Consider the following 21,977-nt stretch of genomic DNA (forward strand, 5'->3'; position numbering starts at 1 on the left):
TACCTGGAATGTATTGCTAGGGTTGCTGGAAAAAGGCTTGTACAATAAAGGCATTTAATGGACTTTTAGATAGGCTCATGGTTGAAAGGAAATTGGAGGGTTATGAGCTGTATAGGAGCTAAGGGTTAGATTGCTCTTAGACTAGGTGTATATTGGTTGGTACAACATCATGGGTTGAAGTGCCTGTATGGTGCTGTACTGTTCTATGTTCTATAATTGTGTAAGAGTTATAGCAGTGGTATATGGATATGACTTGAATAAAAGCTGCAGGATTTTTACATTACGATACATAGATCGATGGGTTACAAACAGGTCCAGCACATTGGAAGAGGACTGATATTTGTCTGCTTTCATTTTCAACTAACTGTTTGTTACTCTGAGCTTGTGGCACTGTGGTCTACTGTATGTATTCTATTTGTATTATTCTGGTACTTGGAGAGATAATTAATTATGATTAGTATGACCTATTGTGATACTTTGTGCTAAGCATTTTTTACATGAAGGATTTCTTAACTGATGTGGGACTTTAATAAGCTGTGAATTCTATTTTTACTGTGGATTGTATTCTTGGTTAGGGTGTGTGATTTCTAATTTACTCACAGTGCATCTGAATGTGAGTCATACAAGTGACCATGGGATTAATACTGCAAGTACATAATGGAAAATCATCTCCATTGGACTATTATTATTTTTAAAAATTTTATTCTGGTATTGATGTTTAATGCGCTTTTTCAGGTTTAAATATTGTTTACTATGTACTTATTGGACAAAAAATGGAACTGTGATATTTATAGGAGTAGGCTGAACCTTATTTCCCTTGTAGAATGAAACACAAGGATGTTCACTTTTTAGATAAACATTGCCAGACAGTGCTTCATGGTGCAGGGTTTTGTGTCGGCAGTTCCTTTCCTCCCATAGACGCTGCTAGACCCACTGAGATTTTCCTGCAGGTTACTTGCTCCTGAATGCAGCATATGGGGTCTCTGTGTCTCCAATGGCTTATCTGCCTTGAGCTTGAGAGTTTTGTGAATCCATTACTCTGAGAAAAAGATATGTGACCATTTCCTATTAAGAGTGTCCGTGTGCTAGGACTGGAATGGAGTGGATTCGCAGAAAAGGTCCTCAGTTTGAACAGTTCTTGTGCATCTGAGCCGCCAGTTGAATTGTTGAAGGGAACTGCCCAAAAGAATTAATTTCTTCTGAGCGCAGTGCGTGTTTCTCTAAGAACAATATAGTAATTAGCTGATGGCCCTCTTTATATTCAATAGTGGGGCAGCGTCATCTGAAGAAATCATGAGAAATTACAGAATTGAGCCCTTTCTTTAGTAACACTATAGTACTAAACCATGGTAATATTTGACTGTGTTTTACACAGCTTTCCTTACTTGTAGTGACTGTAATCCTTTACTGAAAAGCAGATAAGCTCAAAAAAGATTCTCATGAACTGAATTTCATATCAAGTATTGGCTTGGCATAAGATGGAGCTTCCATAATACTGAACTTCATCATGTGCCGAAGTAATTCACATACAATTAATAAAGTATGTTGAAGTAGGTGTATCTGATGGCGCAGCTTGCGGCCTGAAATGTTTAGTGTTTTTTTTCTCCACAGATGCTGCCAGATGGTGAAAGTTTTGAACACTTCCCGTTTTTATTCCTTACTCTCCCACCTGACCACTGGTACCAGGTGCCTTCTCTTGTGCAGTGTGCTACTACAACTTGTCCTTTGGTGACTGTGGTATTATAGCTGGAGGTTACAAGGGATAGGTACAATGATGCCAGGCACTTTATTGTTTCCACATCATTCACAGGTTCCTCATTATCAGAATCCTCTTCTTCCTCCCGAGACTGACCCTCAGGTGATGTAGTGGTCTTCTCTTTGGTGAGTCTGTGATGGTGTGGACAAGGAAAATAGCTTGACTTTTATTGTGTGGATGGTCTCTGTTTCAGAGGTAGCAAACATGAATTATTTGGGTACTATAGAGATTATGGCCTTGCTCAGCTGAACTGCAGCAGGGGCTTTAACAACCCTTTCTGGGGTAGTGGGTAGAGGTGGAAGTGGGAAAAGGGGGACCCTGCCCTAATGAGACAAGTAACTCAAGAGGTTCTTCTTTCTCTCTGGAAGGACGGATAGTGGATCCATGCAGCCTTGACCTGTAAGTAATAGCAGTGTGATCACTCGAGTCAGTATGATGTTCTAAGAGGTTGTCTATTGGTGTGTGTTCAGGTGGCTGTGGACGTCAATCCGGGATTCACATACTGTGGTGCAGTGTGGACAAGAGTAAGTGGTGGCTGTGGTTAGTGGTTGGGTTTTTTTGTTTGTTCATTTGGTTGACCTGTAAAACAAGGTTGTCATACTGGATGAGTATGTATGCCTTGCTCTCTGGATGATGGTGAATGTAGGGGAGGGAGAGCTGCGATCTGTATGGTGACTATATTGCAGCTAATGGTAGTATTTACCTGTATCAAGATTAGCCTATAGAGATCTCCCCTTTGAGTATTGTGTGAGGTTGTGGTACTTCCTACATTGCTCCAATTTTTGTGAGAGCATCTCTTCAGGATGTGAACTTTTCCACCGTCTCCCGCCAATGGCCAATGTGCTCAACCACTCCCAATTTCCAATGGCACCCTTTCTGTTGATTTTCTCCATGGTGATCTCAAGGTCTTCCACAAATCTACAGGCACCCTCCTTCAACTTCCTTGTTTCTCTTTTTACCACTGTAGTATCACAGCTGTGATGTGTGTTTGTGTGTGTGTATTGTATAAATACCAATAAAAGGTAGATTCATGGAGTCAGAGCTGCGTAGGCAAGTGCTAGCAGCAATGCAAAAGCAGTGTGCATTTTTCCAGGGTGTGCCTTTTGCCAAAAATAGGGGTCTGTTTAAAAAATAAAAGGTCTGTTACTCAAGACTTACACCCAAAAATTGTGACCCTTTAGAACCTTTAAAAGAAGCACAACATTTAAAACTAGTTTAATGTTTAACTTTTGGAGTAAGCACAATTTTTAGGTGTAAATTCTTCATTCGAAGCTGCATTTGCCTCTGTGGGATCTGCGGGAAAAAACTTACTGGCAGAAGAAACTGATGTTCATGCTGTCAGGTTGGAGTCTACCAAGATGAAATATGAGGCGTTGCTTTTCAACCCTGAGATTAAACTCATCGCGGTAAAAGAGGAGGCCATGGACCAGCATGTCAGAACAGGAATGGGGATAGGAATTAATATAGTTGGCTACCGGGAAATTCTGCTTTTGGTGGATGGAGCGGAGGTGCTCAAAAAAGTGGTACCCCGATTTACGTCGGGTCTCACCAATGTAGAAGAAGTCACATTGGGAGCACTGGATACATAGACAATCCCAACAGATTCACACAAGTGAAGTGTTGGCTCACCTAGATGAGACCCTGAGTGGAGGTGAAGGAACAGATAAATGGACTGTTGTAGAATTTCTGTCACTTGCAGGGAAATGTACCAAGAGGGAGATTATTGGGGAGTGAAAAATTGGCAAGGGAATCACAAAAGGAGTGATTGCTGTGGAAAGTCGAGAGTGGGGGAGAGGTAAAGATGTGTTTTGTGGTAGAATCCTGTTGAAGATGGCGGAAGTTGTGTTGGATATGGAGGGCAATGGGGTGGTAGGTTAGAACAAGAGGATTGATGAATGATCTAGAAAGTGAGGAAGTCTTCTAGTGAGTTTCACCTATCACTGTCTAGCTATTCACTCACCTAGCTTCACTTTTTACATTCTAGCTAATCACACATATGTCTCACCTATCACCTTCTAGCCAGTCCTCCTTCCCCACCCCCCACCTTTTTATTCTGGCATCTTTCTTCTTCCTTTCCAGTTCTGAAGAAAGGTCTCGGCCTGAAACATTGACTGTTTATTCATTTCCACAGATGCTGCCTGACCTGCTGAGTTCCTCCTGCATTGTGTACGTGTTGCTCCTAATTTACAGCATCTGCAGAATCTCTTGAGTTTATTTAGTAAAACCCATGCTTGTTCTGTGAGTGAATAAGTTATTCGTTTCTGAGGTTGAAAACCCCTCAGCAGATAAATTTTGCTTATTACTGCACTGTCAATATAAACATAAAGAGTTTTACACTGGGGGACAAAAATGCTAGGAAGTATAAAATCCCTGAGGTATGACTTTGACTTCCTCACTGGGAAAACACAGTCTGTGCAGATTGGAAATAACATCTCCTCCTTGCTGACATTCAACATTAGTGCAACTCAAGGATGTGTGCTCACCCCACTGCTCTAGTCTCTCTATATCCATGATTGTATGGCTAGGCACAGCACAAAAGCCATCTATAAATTTGCCGACAATACAACTACTGTTGGCAAAATTTCAGATTGTAACCAGGTGGCGTACAGGACACAGCAACAAACTTGCACTCAGTGTCAATTAGACCAAGGAATTGATTGTGGAATTCAGGAAGGGAAAGCCGATGGAAAATGTACCAGTGCTCATTGAGGGATCAGCAGTTGAAAGGTAAGCGCCTCCTTCAAGTTCCTGGGTGCCAACATCTCTATCCTTGGACAAACCTATTGATGCAGTTACTAAGAAGGCACCACAGCAGCTATACTTCATTAGGTGTTTGGTGACTGGTATGTCACCAAAGAAACTCGTAAGTTTCTACATATGTGCTGTGGAAAGCATTCTAACTGGTTGCATCACCATCTGGTATGGAGGGGCCACTACACAGGATCAGAAAAAGCTGCAGAAAGTTGTAAAATCAGCCAGCTCCATCATGGGCATTGACCTTGCAGCATCCATGACACCTTCAAAAGGTGGTGCTATAAAAAGGTGGCGTCCATTATTAAGGACCCCCATCCCCCAGGAAATGTCCTCCTTATTGCTGAATCTGATTCTGATTCGGAGACAATTTACCAATTACTGCTAAAGTGTCTATGAATGTGCACAACATTATGGCTGTTTTGTGTGGCAGGTGTTTTTCTCTTCACACTTCTGATGAAGGGTGAATCTTGGTTAATAAAGCTTTCATCTTTATTTCTAGATTTTTGAATGAATTTCTAAATAAAACTTGTTTAGAAATTCCTAACTGGTTCCTTCATAGTTCCTAACTGATTGAAATAGTAAATTTATTTCATTTTCACTCTCAGCTGTTTCTGGTATCTCCAAACCAGAGTGAACAAGACAATTCTGACCTGCCTTAATGTTTATTTCTTGCTGAATACCAGTGACAAAAATCACTGCTTTTTGAACACAAATACAAGCAACTGACGCTAGTTGGAAACTATTTGCCTGCAGTCTCCTGCCCCAATTGAGTGGCATAGGACCTCAAATAAACAAAGGGAATTCTGGCTATTTTCTTGATTAGCTTTTGTTCTTTAAGAGTTATCACAACTAAGTGGTTACCCCGATTAACTGATAGCCCAATTAACCAGAACCTACTGTATTTGCAAAAACTGGAGAAGAATGGTGTTGGTGTTTCCAGAAGGGTTACGGAAATTTTTCAGGACATAAAGGCGAGTCTGGCAGGGAGTTCGTCATTGACGTTCCTCAGTCCACCATTTTAGCTGAAACTTCAAACAAATGTAGAACCTCCATAGAATTTTTAAAAAAGAGTCTGGATAGCTCAATTGTTAAAGCATTTGCTTTTTAATCAGAAGAGTCCACAGTTCAATTCTGTATTCCAGTGCTGCTTTTGAGTATTTTTTTGATCTAGTGTAAGCAAATGTGATTATTATATTTGATCTCAGTGGATGGGAAGATGTTGGAGTCAATTGTTAAGATTGAGTTTATGAAGTACTTGGTGACACATGACAAGGTAGGACAAAGTCAGCATGGTTTCCTTAAGGAATAGTTTTGCCTGACAAGTCTGTTGGAACTCTTTGAGGAGATGACAAGTAGTATAGATAAATGGGATGCAGTGGGTGTAGTATATTTGGACTTTCAGAAGGCCTTTGACAAGGTGCCACACATGAGGCTGCTTGCCAAGTTAAGAGCCCATAGTATTACAGGAAAGTTACTAACATGGTTAGAGCATTGGTTGATCGGTAGGAGGCAGCAAGTGGGAATAAAAGGGTCCTAGTCTGGTTGGCTGCCAGTGACTAATGGTGTTCCACAGGGGTCGGTGTTAGGACCGCTTTTTTTTATGCTGTTATCAGTGACTTAGACGATGGAATAGATAGCTCCGTTGCCAAGTTTGAAGATGCTACGAAGGTTGGTGGAGGGGCAGGTAGTGTTAAGGAAACAGGTAGGCTGCAGAAGGACTTGGATAGATTAGCAAAATGGGCAAGAAAGTGGCAAATTAAATACAATGTTGGAAAATGTATGTTCATACACTTTGGTAGAAAAAATAAACGAGCAGGCTATTTTCTAAATGGGAAGAAAATCCAAAAATCTGAGATGCAAGGGGACTTGGGAGTCTTTGTGCAGAACACCCTAAAGGTTAATTTGCAGGTTGTAAGGAAGGCAAATACAATGTTAGCATTCATTTCAAGAGATCTTGAACACAAAGACAGGAATATGATGCTGATGCTCTATAAGGCACCGGTGAGGCCTCACCTTGAATATTGTGAACATTTTTGAGCACCTCATCTAAGAAAAGATGTGCTAGCATTGGAGAGGTTCCAGAGACGGTTCACAAGGATGATTCTGGGAATGAAAAGCTTTTTATACGAGGAATGTTTGATGGCTCTGGGTCTTTCTTACTGGAATTTAGAAGGATGAGGGGAGATCTCAGTGAAACCTTTCAAATGTTGAAAGGCCTAGAAAGAGTAGATGTGGAAAGGATGTTTCCCATGGTTGGGGAGTCTAGGATGAGAGGCACAGTCTCAAGATAGAGGAGTGTCTATTTAAAACAGATGTGTGGAAGTTTCTTTAGCTAGAGGATCATGAATTTGTGGAATTTGTTACCACAGGCAGCTTTGGAGGCCAGGTTGTTGGCTGTATTTAAGGCAGAGCTTGATAGGTTCTTGAATGGACATGGCACCAAAGGTTACTGGGAGAAAAATGGGGAATGGGGTTGAGGAGGGGATAAAAGGATCAGCCATGATTAAATGGCGGAGCAGACTCGATGGGCCAGATGGCCTATTTCTGCTCCTATGTCTTATGATCTTATGGTCTTCTATGTATTGTAGATGAGGAGAAATGTTGGCATGGATGTGGTGATCTGAGGGGTAGTTTCTGTGCCTATAGTATTCTTAAGACTCTTCTCATGTATTGACCATTAATCTATTATTATTCTTCAGCATAATTCCAAGACTGTTAGGTTTTCTTTTGGCCATTGTATAAATTAGTTATAACATTCCTGACAAGTCATCTCAATCACTAGATTATGCTGAATTCCAGGGTAAAACGGCCGCGTAGTAGTCAGCAATATACTTTACAGTACAAGCGACCTGGATTCAATTCCCTCCGATGCCTGTGAGCAACTTGTCCATACTCCCCGGGTATTCCGGTTTCCTCCCCCAGTTCCAAGATGTACCCGTGGATAGGTTAATCGGTCATTGTAAACTGTCCTGTGATTAGGCTAGGGTTAAATCTGGAGATAGCTAGGCGGTGTGCTTCGAAGGGCCAGTAGGGTCTATTCTGCACTGCATCTTAATAAATAAAATATACACCCTTAGTACTTTTACACTAGATACCCACTTAATTAATGCCTCGTGTTGTACTGCTGTTGGCTGTAAATGATATGATAATATGACATCTGGCACTTTTGGGCACATGTCCATCTAGGACAATGGGATCCCACTTCATTGAATACATAGGAGGTTTCACATGCCTTTTGTAATCAGAAGTTCCATCTCATTGCAAGTTGAAGTACAACAGAACACACACAGAGTAGTACTGTATAGATCTTTCTCCACTTACAAGAAAGACCTTTGCTCTCTCATAGGGTGGGCTGAGTGTCCTCCACTAGTCATTGAATAGCCTCTATAATCAATTCACAAAATAATTATTGTGCTCCTAATGCACATGCTGGATTCAACCAGTACATTCTTGCTTATTTTGCCTGTCTTAATGTACATTAATAACTTCAGAATATGCTTGCACAGCTGGTGTTCCCCTTTTGTACACTCGATTAAACAGCCAGGACTTAAATGACAAAATATTTTTCATTACATTAGTTACATCTGCAGTAGTTTCACTGCTGAGGCTGTATTTAGTAAGGTGTACCAGTTGCAGATGTTCGTAATATTTTATATCTGACTAATGCTTGTTCCTTGTGTAATTGTTTCATTATGCCACTTACTGATGTACCACATGATTTCTGCCAGTCCCTGGATCTTGATGCACAAAATTACAGATTTAAGAAAATTATTTTCTTAAAGCAGAGATAGCAGCAAATTTTGGAATGCATTAGAGGATTTAGAATCAGTGTTTCAACAGGAGATGCACTGATATTCCAGCAGCAACCATTTCTTTCACTGCGTTTTTCTTTAAAAATTTAGCTCAAATATAAATGGAAAGGAGATTAGAGACTTGTCAACTGGGGAATCTTGCCTCAGTAGCAAAGTCGCCAAGCAGTTGATGATTTTCACCAGTGGGTTACCCATGCTGTGCGAAAGGGGCCTGATTCACACTGCAGCTACAATGCCTCTTTTTAATAAAAATCCTTCACGCGGGATAAGTACAAATGAGTACAATCACGCTCAGAGGACATCAATCATAAGAACAGCTCAATTTAGTGTGAATGACAAATTTATAGCAGGTCTCTCAAGTTTAAAAAAAACTGAAGGTAGTGCATTGCAAAGTAGCTTAGCTATCATCATGTTGTATGAGGCATTCTTCAATTCCCTGATGGTGACAAGCTCATAGAGTCGTAGAGCCATGCAGTACAAAACAGGCTCTTCTTTTCTATGCCGATCATCAAGTCTCACTCAAAAGCACTCCTTCCATTGCCTTTGATGCATTGCTGTTTTAAGTGCTTGTGTAGACACTTAATAAATATCATGTGAATATATACATTCGTGCAGCGGTAAATTCAAGATTCCATCCACCCTTTGGGTGAATAAGATAATTCCCAGGTCTCCTCTGAACCTCTCACCCCCTTACCTGAAACCAATGTCATCTATTTAAGCGCACCTCTACTAAGGTGACAGTTTCCAACTACCTATCCTATCAAAACCCCTTATAAATTTGCATACCTCTTATCAGATTCTCCCCTCATTCTCCTTTGCTTTAGGAAAACAAGTCCACCCACTTTGTTCTCACATTCCCCATATGTCTCTGCAATTGAGAATGTACCTGTTCTTTTGTACCACCACAGGCAGCTTGTCAGCTGAATGCTGAAGAGCTCCAGGGAGAGGGACGTATTTTCATTGGAGAGTGCGATGACCTAGAACTTTGCCCTTGCAGTCAATAACATCCAGTGGCCAGGAGCCCGTCGGAGTTGTGTTGTTTATTTTTTGGCATGTCCTTCAAAGCATTAATTCCCAGTGTATTTCCATTAACAATGCTAATGCCTATTAGCATATCAACACTCTATTAGCAGATAGGTATCAAAGTAACATTAAACGTTGGCAAGCATAATTAGTTATTTTGAATCACAGTAGTTGCAGCGGTGGACAAATGAAGAAATAACGGTGAAGACCATTCATTTCTTAAGACAAGATAATGTAGGAATAGTGCTCTTTTTAGAAAAGAAATTTAACTATTCTGGCAATACACACAAAATGCTGGAGGAACTCAGTAGGCCAGGCAGCATCTATGGAAAAGAGTATAATTGATGTTTCGGGCTGAGACCCTTCATCAGGACTGAAACGGTACATTTCACACTTCCCTTCCAATTTGTACATAGTCTTGCCTGTTTGAAAGCTACAACTTGATATTACACATTGTCATCCAACAATTTTTTGGTATGAGGCTCTTCTTCAACCAGAAGTTAATGCTCCATTGTCACTTGTTTCATTTAAATCTCAGATTGAATTATTTTATTTAACCAAGATTTTAATGATAATGGACAGAACAAGTATTTAAAGTTGGAGGGATTGGTTTGGGGCTTAATAATTTTACCTTTGTTCATGACAGTATCATTAAAGACAAACATTTTTGTTAACTTTAGAAATAGAGATAAAGATCCTCACCATGGAGTCATATTTCACATAAAGTAAGACAGTTGTGGTTGTTGGACGTCAATAGGTCAATTATCCTGTCTTAAGAACATTACTGCAGAAGCATGCAAGTAAAATTTCCTATGCATAACGACTCTTCAGCTACTTCATCAGTAATCTTCCATCTTTAGGCCACAATTGGGAAATCTACTGATAGTTGCATTCACAACACTTCAGCAAATAAGCAGTTCCTGGCTGCATGCAATAGAATGCAGACAATAATCAGGCATAGGCCGGTAAATGGCAAGTAACAGAAGTGCCAGACCATGGTCATCTCCAACAGAGTAGAGCCCATTGACTTGACATTCAGTGGTAATACTACTACCAATGCCCCATCATCAACATCCTGGGGTAAGCATTCACAGGTCCTGGCAGATAAATACCATAGGTCAGGGGTTGGATATCCTGTGTTGATTCATCTCCTGACACCATAAATCCTCTTTACAATCCACAGAAGAGAAGGCACAATATCTTGTTTTTCTTGGGTATCAGGATGATAGTGCTTGGCACATATCCATGCCAACTGATCTGTACAGAATCTAAGCATACAGCCAGGGACACCATACAACCCAAACCTTTCTGCATGTTAACACTGCAGAATACTGATCTTACGTTCGTGATGTTCACTGTCAGGGTTGGTGGTGACGTAGCCATTCCCTTCAGTTCAGATCAGCTGGCAAGGGTATTTTCAGACAATATTAACCTTTTTCTGCTTCATGTTGTGGTTCCCTCCTGGTTTAAGAAGGTCATCCCAGTAATCAAGAAAAAGAAGATAACGTACCTTAGTGGCTCGAGCTGCTGTGAGAAGAGGGTGATGGCATCAATCAGCCTCCAGCTTGCCAGACAACCTCGACCCACTGCAATTCGCCTACAACCAAAACAGGTGTATGGTGGATGCTATCTCCCTGGCCCTACACTCATTCCTGGAGCATCTAGATAGAAAAGGCACACATGTAACTATAGTCTATTGATGACAGCTCTGCCTTCAGTACTATAATTCCAAGTAAATCACCAAACTCTGGACCCTGGGTGTTCATGCCTCCCTCTGCAACTAGATCTTGATTTACTGACCAACGGAGAGCTATCAGTAAAGTTACGACAGCAACACTTCCACCACAGTTATTCTAAACACTGGTGCTCCACAGGGTTAAGACGCCAGCTCCCTCTACTCTCATGAATGTGTGGCCAGATTCTGCTCTTAACTTCATATACAAGTTTGCAGATAATAACACTATCTCAAATTGGAGTTGGAGTACAGGAAGGAAATAGAGAACTTAGTGACATGCTGTCATGACAACAACCTTTCCTGAAAAGTCAACAAAATTAAGGAACTAGTGATTGACTTCAGAAAGGGAAACAGTGCATATGTTCCTGTCTGCATGCAATGGTGCTGAGGTCAAGAGGATTGAAAGCTTCCTAGGAGTGCACATCACCAAAAACGTAACCCCGTTGAAGGAATAACCAAGAAAGCTGACCAACTCCTGTATTTCCTCAGGAGGCAGAATAAATTTGGCATGTTCCCATCGATTCTGACAAATTTTTTTATCAGTGCATCATTGAAAGCATTCTATCTGGATGCATAATGACTTGGTGTTACATACCCCCTAATGGGTTAAAAAGAACCAGCAGAAATGGACACACCTGGAGTCTGAGTCTTCTGTTATTATTTTATTAGTAACTACGTGATAAAGTGATATAAAACAAGATAAGGTAAGCAGATTAGCAGAGTATATGCATATATAAGTGAGTAAATAAAGTTCCCAGGCTTTTCCCAGCTCAGGTGATTAGGTGATACAGTCTTATGGTGGTATGGTAAGTAGTCAGTTCAGTGCTGGAATTTGATTTGAGTAGAGTTGGAGAGAGAGAGGGAGTTATTTTGTCTTCCCAGTGCCGATGCCGATCCTCCACATCGTCCTCCTGCTCCCAGAACTTACAGTCACCGACTTGTGACCACAAAAAGAGGAATGCAGGTTTTCCACAGTAAGCTATCAACCCAGGTGAGGGTTAAACACACCAATAGCTCCCCACCGGTCACTCCTTTGTCCACACTGTGAGCAAAAACCCCACCCTTGTCCTGGGCACACTAAGCTCACCAGTGTCCGACATGTCTCTGGTGTGTCTGATTAAAAAGCCAACTGACCTTGTATATATCTCACAAGTGCTGAACACGAGCTGTCCATCATATAGCTCCGCCTTTCAGTTTCCAAGGCAACTCACAGACTTTCTCTCTCTCTGTGGCTGAAATAGCACACAAGCTGTTTGCTCCCTCTCTCTCTTTTTTAAAGGAACAATCCACTTTAAAGTAATCCTTCAGATCTCGTCACACTTGGTATGACAACTGCTATGCATCTGACCACAAGGAATGGCTGACAGGTGTGGATACAGTTAACCATATCATGGAAAACAGTCCCCTCTCTGTTTATACAAGGTTGGATCGGACTGGGCGCTGAACTGATTTGAAGAGCTGGAGAGTGGCTTTGAGCTGGGCCTGGAGCAAGTCACTGGGCAGTGCAATGTAGGCCCCAAGCCTTTTGCAGTGGCTGTGTGCTCGTATGAGGTGTGATCCGCTGTTTATACAATTTAAATGTTGGCCCAAATCGGAGGCAACATTCACTCGCTTGCCCTCTGTGATGGTCACTCCCCTCTCCATGAGGCTATGAAGACTGCCACAGCTGCTGTGCTCCGTGCCCGCTAATATGATAAACTGTTAAGCATGGCTTTGGGCTGCTTCGAGGTTTGGATCTGAGGACTCAATTTGGTTCAGAATGTTGATGTTTGCTTCAATTATTTATATGATTTGTGTTGCTTTTCCCCTTTCTCTTGTGCATTGGGTGTTGGCTTTTTTCCTTTTATTCAGTTCTTTCAGGTTTCTTGCTTTGTGGCTACTTGTAAGCAAACAAATCTCAAGGTTGTACAAGTTATACATTCTTTGATAATGTAATTTGAATCTTGAATTATTATTGCTTTAAGTTGTTCTACTACAATGCACTGTGTAATAGTTTCATCTGCATGAGCAGTATGTAGGACCTGCTTTTCACTGCATTTGATACATGTGACATTAATAAACCAACACCAATACAATCCACAGGGCACAAGTCAGGGTTGTGATAGAATACTGTTCACTTGCTTGACTAGGTGCAGCACCAAAATTCTTGACACCACTCAGGACAGTGCAGTATTTTTTGTTGGTACCCATCAGCCTCAATACCCAATTTGTTTCTCCAACATTGATGCACAGTTGTGGCATTGTTTGCCATCAACAAAATGTACTGCAGTTTCTTACCAAGGCTACCCTAATATCACTTCCCAAACTTACATCTTCTTAACACTGAGTGGGACAAGAGAAGTGGACACATTGGGCCACCTGAGGGATTTTCTTCAAGCCTCGTGTTCTCCTAATTTGGACGTGTACTTCATCTCTTCCTCTCCTCTGGATCTAAATCCTGGAATTCCCTCTCCAACAACATTCTGTTAGTCCCTAGGCTAACAGGATTGCAGTGGTTGAAGAAAGTACCTCATTATCACCTTCTCAAGACCAGTTGAAGATGAGCAATTACAGTGCTTTGATATGCCAGTGATGACCTAATCCTGAAAACTATTCCATTTTAAAACAAATGTATGAAACTTCACTTTCTTTCAAAAGTAACTCAAAACTCATCAAACCCCCAGCTTCCTGCAAATAAATTGGCTTCTTAAATCTTTTTTAATGTAATACTTTCTTAAAAGTTATTTCTCTCTCTGAACGTAGTACAAAACTGAAATTTGTAATTGAGCCTATAGTGGAGATAAAATTAGGAAATAACATCTTTGCAAATTATTGCAATTAACTCTAGTGCAGTAGTCCAGGTTGAGGTGGCATAGTGGTGCAGCCAGTGGAATTGCTGCCTGTAAAGTTCTGGTGAACCAGGTCCGATCCTGATTTCTGGTGCTGTCTCTCTGGACTTTGCGTATTATCTCTATGATTCCCTGGCTTTTCTCTGGGCTCTGCAGTTTGCTCCCACATCTCAAAAGTGTGCAGTTTGATCAATAAATTGACCATTGTAAATTGTCCTTGCTATGTAAGTGAGTGGAAGATTCTGGCTGGTGAGGAAAAGAGAAGAAGCTGAAGGTGGGGGGAGGGTGATGGGAATTGAAGAAGAGAGGAGAGGGAGGGGAAAATTAATAGAAGTTGGAGAAATCAATGTCCATGCCATCAGGTTGGAGACTACCTAGAAGGAATTTGAAGTGTGCTCCTCCAACTTGAGAATGGCTTCATTAATGCAGTAAATTCCAACACATAAAGAGGCTTTGAGGAATGAGAAACAGAATAAAGGGTGTAAAGGTAGTAAGGTAGAAGGGCTAAAGATGTGTACTTCAATGCAAGAAACATCAGGAACAAAGGTGATGAACTGAGAGCTTGGATACATATCAAATTATGATGTAGTGGCCATTACAGAGACTTGACTGGCACCAGGGCAGGAATGGATTCTCGATGTACCTGGATTTCAGTGCTTTAAAAGGGATAGAAAGGGGGGGAGGGGAGGAGGGGTGGCAATACTGGTCAGGGATACTATTACAGCTACAGAAAGGGTGGGTAATGTAGCAGGATCCTTTTTTGAGTCAGTATGGGTAGAAGTCAGGAACAGGAAGGAAGCAGTTACTCTATTGGGAGTATTCTATAGGCCCCCTGGTAGCAGCAGAGATACCGAGGAGCAGATTGGGAGGCAGATTTTGGAAAGGTGCAGAAATAACAGGGTTGTTATCTTCCCAAATATTGATTGGCACCTCATTAGTTCCAATGGTTTAGACGGGGCAGAGTTTGTTAAGTGCGTCAAGGACAGGTTCCTGTCACAGTATGTTGACAGGCCGACTAGGGGAAATGCCATACTAGATCTAGTATTAGGTAACGAACCGGGTCAGGTCACAGATCTCTCAGTAGGTGAGCATCTGGGGGACAGTGGCCTCCGCTCCCTGGCCTTTAACATTATCATGGAAAAGGATAGAATCAGCGAGAACAGGAAAATTTTTAATTGGGGAAGGGCAAATTATGAGGCTAGAACTTGCAGGTGTGAATTGGGATGATGTTTTTGCAGGGAAATGTACTATGGACATGTGGTTGACGTTTAGGGATCTCTTGAAGGATGTTAGGGATAAATTTGTCCCGGTGAGGAAGATAAAGAATGGTGGGGTGAAGGAACCATGGGTGACAAGTGAGGTGGAGAATCTAGCCAGATGGAAGAAGGCAGCATACATGAGGTTTAGGAAGCAAGGATCAGATGAGTCTATTGAGGAATATAGGGTAGCAAGAAAGGAGCTTAAGAAGGGGCTGAGGAGAGCAAAAAGGGGGCATGAGAAGGCCTTGGCGAGTAGGGTAAAGGAAAACCCCAAGGCATTCTTCAATTATGTGAAGAACAAAAGGTTGACAGGAATGAAGATAGGACCGATTAGAGATAAAGTTGGGAAGATGTGCCTGGAGGCTGTGGAAGTGAGCGAGGTCCTCAATAAATACTTCTCTTCGGTATTCACTAATGAGAGGGAACTTGATGACGGTGAGGACAATATGAGTGAGGTTGATGTTCTGGAGCATGTTGATATTAAGGGAGAAGAGGTTTTGGAGTTGTGAAAATACATTAGGATGGATAAGTCCCTGGTGCCTGACAGAATATTCTCCAGGCTGCTCCACGAGGCGAGGGAAGAGTTTGCTGAGCCTCTGGCTAGGATCTTTAAGTCCTCGTTGTCTATGGGAATGGTACCGGAGGATTAGATGGAGGCGAATGTTGTCCCCTTGTTCAAAAAGGTTTTAGGGATAGTGCGGGTAATTATAGACCAGTGGCCTTACGTTTGTGGTGAGAAAGCTGTTGGAAAAGATTCTTAGAGGTAGAATCTGTGGGCATTTAGAGAATCATGGTCTGATCAGGGACAGTCAACATGGCTTTGTGATGGGCAGATCGTGTCTACCAAGCCTGATAGAGTTCTTTGAGGAGGTGACCAGGCATATAGATGAGGGTAATGCAGTAGATGTGATCTACATGGATTTCAGTAAGGCATTTGACAAGGTTCCATACGGTAGGCTTATTCAGAAAGTCAGAAGGCATGGTATCCAGGGAAGTTTGGCCAGGTGGATTTAGAATTGACTTGCTTGCAGAAAGCAGAGGGTCGTGGTGGAGGGCGTACATTCCGATTGGAGGGTTGTGACTACTGGTGTCCCCCAAGGATTGTACTTTTCGTGATTTTTATTAATGACCTGGATGCGGTGGTAGAAGGGTGGGTTGGCAAGTTTGTAGGCAGCACAAAGGTTGGTGGTGGTGTGGATAGTGTTGAGGACTGTCGAAGATTGCAGAGAGACATTGATAGGATGCAGAAGTGGGCTGAGAAGTGGCAGATGGAGTTCAACCCAGAGAAGTGTGAGGTGGTACACTTTGGAAGGACAAGCTCCAAGGCAGAGTATAAGGTAAATGGCAGGATACTTGGGAGTGTGCAGGAGCAGAGGGATCTGGGGGTACATGTCCACAGATCCCTGAAAATTGCCTCACAGGTAGATAGGGTAGTTAAGAAAGCTTATGGGGTGGTAGCTTTCATAAGTCGAGAGATAGAGTTTAAGAGACGCGATGTAATGATCCAGCTCTATAAAATTCTGGTTAGGCCACACTTGGAGTACTGTGTCCAGTTCTGGTTGCCTCACTATAGGAAGGATGTGGAAGCATTGAAAAGGGTACAGAGGAGATTTACCAGGATGCTGCCTGGTTTAGAGAGTATGGATTACGATCAGAGATTAAGGGAGCTAGGGCTTTACTCTCTGGAGATAAGGAGGATGAGAGAAGACATGATAGAGGTTTACAAGATGTTAAAAGGAATAGATAGAGTGGACAGTCAGTGCCTCTTCCCTAGGGTAGCACTGCTCAATACAAGAGGATGTGGCTTTAAGGTAAGAGGTGGAAAGTTCAAGGGGGATATTGGAGGAAAATTTTTTACTCAGAGAGTGGTTGGTGCATGGAATGCACTGCCTGAGTCGATGGTGGAGGCAGATACACTAGTGAAATTTAAGAGACTACTAGACAGGTATATGGAGGAATTTAAGGTGGAGGGTTATATGGGAGGCAGGGTTTGAGGGTCGGCACAACATTGTGGGCTGAATGACCTGTACTGTGCTGTATTATTCTATGTTCTAAATGAGGCTTTTGACTGACATATTGAAGCTTCTCACCTGCCAAACACCTTCCCCTGGTTCTCCTCCTTCCCTTTCTCCTGTGGTCCACTCTCCTCTCCTTTCAGATTCCTTCTTCTCCAGCCCTTCACCTTTTCCACCTATCACCTCCCAGTTTCTTACTTCAACCCCTAGCCTCTACTAATTCCCCTCCCCCACCTTCTTACTCTGCCTTCTTCCCCCTTCCTTTCCAATCCTGATGTTGGACTTTAATCTGAAATGTCAACTGTTTATTCATTTCCATAGACACAGCCTGACCTGCTGAGTTCCTCCAGCATTGTGTGTGTATTACTTTGATTTCCAGCATCTGCAGATTTTCTCTTGTTTATAATCTGCAGAATCTCTTGTGTTTATGATTTCCTGCAAATGGAGTTATGAGAGTTTCCACATAACCTGGACTGTTCAATGGATAAATTGCACAGTTTTGACTAGAAGTCAAATAAAACTGTAAGAATTGCAATATAAATGTTCTTATTGCAACAAAAATAAATGTGGTCACAGGGAAGAACCAGAATGATGGGCAAATTGGCAGTGGTAGTAGTACAGCATTTCTAATCAAATTTGGAGGTTTACTTTACAATGTCTTTTCCTTCATCTGTGCTTCCTGTCCAGCAGCACATTTTAATGTCATAATCAGGATAATTGGTTGAGTTCTGAGACCAGTGGAGCTGAATTAACATGCACAATTAAAGCTGAAGCACCTCTGGGGTGAATGTCTTTATCTCAACTGCTAATTCAACTCCTTACATTGTCGGCCTTTGTTGCTCCTTAAAACCAATTGTTTCAGTGGTGTCAGACACTATTTAATTAAATATATAGTATTTGGAGCTCTCCATAAAATAGGACTAAAAGAGAAAGCAAAAATATATTCTAGGTGTATTTTCATTTGCTTCCACTGCTATGATGGTTAATGCTCCCACTTTAGAGATTTTAAATCATGTAAGCCAGAAATATCCTGAAGAAGACTTGGGTATCTGAGGTAAGGTCCTGATCTTGGAAATTAGTATTACCTCTTAGAGTAAAAGTGTTATGGAAGTCCAAGGAATGCACTGTTCACATGTTGGACTGGGTTTAGCAAAATTACAAGATGGAGATATATTTGAATATTATACTCCCACTTGAAACACAGAGGCATGGTCATATTAGAACCACACTATCAATGCATCACAGCAACTGGTGCAGTGAGTTTCACAGCTATGTAACCTCTGTAAGTGCCAGAATGAATAGTACTTGCAATGAGAAAAAAAAACATTCATTCCTTAAGCATTAAAAGCTAGTTAGTCTATATCTAATGTGCATGGATTTGGATCCCTTTGAAACTCTAGCCTCAATGTTAACGAACTTTGCTAATTACAAGAGACAGTTTTTCTTTAGCTCTCCAATCTTTGTCATCAAGGTTACATCAATTTAATGATCACTGCAATGGTTTGAATTTGGTAAATATTTAATTAGATTGTCTGTAATAAATCCTTGATTGGCATTGTGATAGCTTTTGTAATTGTCATTGATTCTCTCCCCAGTCACTTCCCCAAAAAAACTGACTATTATGAAGTAATTGTTGCAAAGAAGAAAGTCGAGACAGTTGAATTGAACTTGCATCCTGAATGTTTGAGTAGAGCAGTTACTTTCTAAGTCAGGATATCCTTTTTTTATCCTGAAATCTAGCTTGCACCAAAAGATAAATGATCAGATTTTGGATAAATAAATTGTAAAATACATTCTTCCAACACTGGAAATAATTAGCTCATTAAAAATGCAACAGAGGAGGAAATTTGTGAAGTTTGTGGCTACACATTCTGAATCCATAGTGCATGTTTTAAAGATGCACCTGCCGGGAAGGTACCAATACTACATCCAATTTTTTGCTCCGTATCTGCAGGCATTAATCAGAGGCCATGTTGGTCAAAATTGTAGCGTGTGAACAGTGTGCACATGGCTAACAAACCCACAGAAGGCAGGTTGTTACATCAGTTAGATAGAATTTAATAATATTTTGGAATACAGAGCTCCCAAATATTATCCTTTCTTGGCCTAGCATATGTCAGCATACAATGAATAGTAGGAAGTTACATGAGCAGCACTATTTACAATGATAGTCATTTGCTATTAGGCTGGTTGTTGTTTGCTTTGTGCATGGTTTGTGCCACTATTGTATTGTGGTTCACACAATGCTATTACAGTTTGGAGCGTCAGAGTTCGACATTCAATTCCAGCACTGTCAGTAAGGAGTTTGTACGTTCAACCTGTGACCACATGGGTTTCTTCCCTTGCTCTGGTTTCCTCCAACAGTGCAAAGATGTACCAGTTATTAGGTTAATTAGTCATTGTAAATTATCCTGTGATGGCTAAGGTTAAATAAGTGGGTTGCTGGGTGGTACAGCTTATTGGGCCTGAAGGGTTTGTTCCACACTGTATTCCTAAATCAATGGGCAGACCCCAGCCTCCAGGGATAGTGGATGTTTCTAAGTGAGTGATAAAGATAAAAGCTGTGATGGCAGGATGCTTGCTAGCAAGGTGCAGCTGGGGAATTACAGGCTTAATTTAAGAGATGAGTTACTTAATATAAGCTTTTGATCTTCAGTGCCTTATAATTGATTACAATGATCATATTATCACCTCATGTCTTGCTAACCCATACTCTTGTATCTTGCTTGATATGACGAGTCATATTCTGCATGGAGCTCGGTCACCAGTGGTGTGCCTCGGCGATCTGTTCTAGGACCCCCTACTCATCGTGACTTTTATACGTAATAAAGAAGTGGAGGGTTGGGTTAGTAAATTTTCTGATGACACAAAGGTTGGAGGTGTTGTGGATAGTGTGGAGGGCTGTCAGAGGTTACAGCGGGATGTTGATAGTATGCAAAAATGGGCTGAGAAAGTGGCGGATGGAGTTCAACCCAGATAATTGTGAGGTGGTTCATTTTGGTAGGTCAAATATGATGACAGAATATAGCATTAATGGTAAGACTCTAGGTAGTGTAGAGGATCAGAGGGATCTTGGGGTCTGAGTCCATAGGACACTCAAAGCTGCTGCGCAGGTTGACACCGTGGTTAAGAAGCCATATGGTGTATTGGCCTTCATCAATCATGGAATTGAGTTTAAGAGCTGAGAGGTAATTTTGCAGCTATATAGGACCCTGGTCAGACCTCACTTAGAGTACTATGCTCAGTTCTGGTTGCCTCACTACAGGAAGGATGTGGAAACCATAGAAAGAGTGCAGAGGAGATTTACATGGATGTTGCCTGAACTGGGGAGCATACCTTACAAGAATAGGTTGAGTGAACTTGACCTTTACTCCTTGGAGTAACGGAAGATGAGAGGTGACCTGATAGAGATGTACAAGATGATAAAAAGCATTGATTGTGTAGCTAGTCAGAGGCTTTTTTCCAGGGCTGAAATGGCTAGCATGAGAGGGCACAGTTTTAAGGTGCTTGGAAGTAGGTGCAGAGGAGATGTTAGGGGTAAGTTTTTTATGCAGAGAGTGGCGAGTACATGGAGTGGGCTGCCAGCAACGGTGGTGGAGGTGGATACAATAGGGTATTTTAAGAGACTCCTGGACAGGTACATGGAGCTCAGAAAAACAGGGCTATGGGTAACCCTAGGTAATTTCTAAAGTAAGTACATGTTCGGCATAGCTTTGTGGGCTAAAGGGCCTGTATTGTGCTGTAGGTTTTCTATGCTTCTATCTTTCTATGCATGAGTTTCCTCTGGGTGCTCTGGTTTCCTCCCACAGTCCAGAGACATGCCAGTTAGTTGGTCAATTGGTCATTGTAAATTGTCCCGTGATTAGTCTATGGTTAAATTGGGTGTTGCTGGGTGGTGCAGCTCAAAGAGGCAGAAGAACACATACCATGCTTATCTCAATAATAATAATAATAATAATAATAATAATAATAATTAATTAATAATAATGAAAGCACATTAAAGCTGTTGAAAAGCAATGTGATACTTCTGTATTTGGCCTGTGCTTTATGGCCATTTCACTGCTGTAGTATACAGTGTAACCTAGCATGATTCCCACACTCTTATCACAGAGTGATGCAATTCCTGTGAATTAGACTATGGCGTTCAATGGAATAAAGTTCAGAATCTGTCCAGTCGAATGGTCTTAACCACATTTCTCTGTCCCATGGCCCAACTGAGATTTTGGAATCAGGTTTTGCCTGAGCTGACTTTCCCCTTTATTGATCGCACACTTGAGTTTGGGCTTAAACAATGGGTGATTGACCGTGGTTGTTAATCCATAGTGAGAATGGCAGAAGCAGAGCAAATGAAAAAGAAGTGTAGACAGTATAGTGTGGAGTATCTGAAGTATGGGTTTGTACCAGCACCAAGCAGCCCACAGCAGCCAATGTGCTGGTCATGTGAAAAAGCATGTTCTTTCAAATGAGCCAAAGAAACAATTCCTTGAATGTTTGAAGAGGATACACTCTGATAAAGCAAACACAAACTTGGCTTATTTTCAGTCACTTCATGAAAACTTTCAGAAATGAAAAACATTTTAAAACATGTTTACTGACGCTCCGTAACAAAACAGTGTTGGTTTGCATCATGCAACATTTCATTGCTCATTGCTAAATCTGGAAAGCCCCATACTATTGGAGAAGAACTGATTCCGCCAGCAGTAAGGGAATTTCTGAGTATGGTTTTGCGTAAGTCACCAGACCAAATGATTAGAGCAATTCCACTCAACTACAACTGTGTTCAAAATCTATTAGG

The 21,977-nt window shown here is 41.5% G+C and overlaps 1 protein-coding gene across 2 annotated transcripts in view; it reads left to right on the plus strand.

The window, feature by feature from the left end:
* tshz2 (teashirt zinc finger homeobox 2) overlaps positions 1 to 21,977 on the plus strand; it is a 538,497-nt gene that overhangs the window by 99,465 nt on the left and 417,055 nt on the right. The window lies entirely within an intron of this gene.

The sequence above is a fragment of the Hemitrygon akajei genome, chromosome 11 (genome assembly GCF_048418815.1).
Source record: "Hemitrygon akajei chromosome 11, sHemAka1.3, whole genome shotgun sequence".
Taxonomy (NCBI): Eukaryota; Metazoa; Chordata; class Chondrichthyes; order Myliobatiformes; family Dasyatidae; genus Hemitrygon; species Hemitrygon akajei.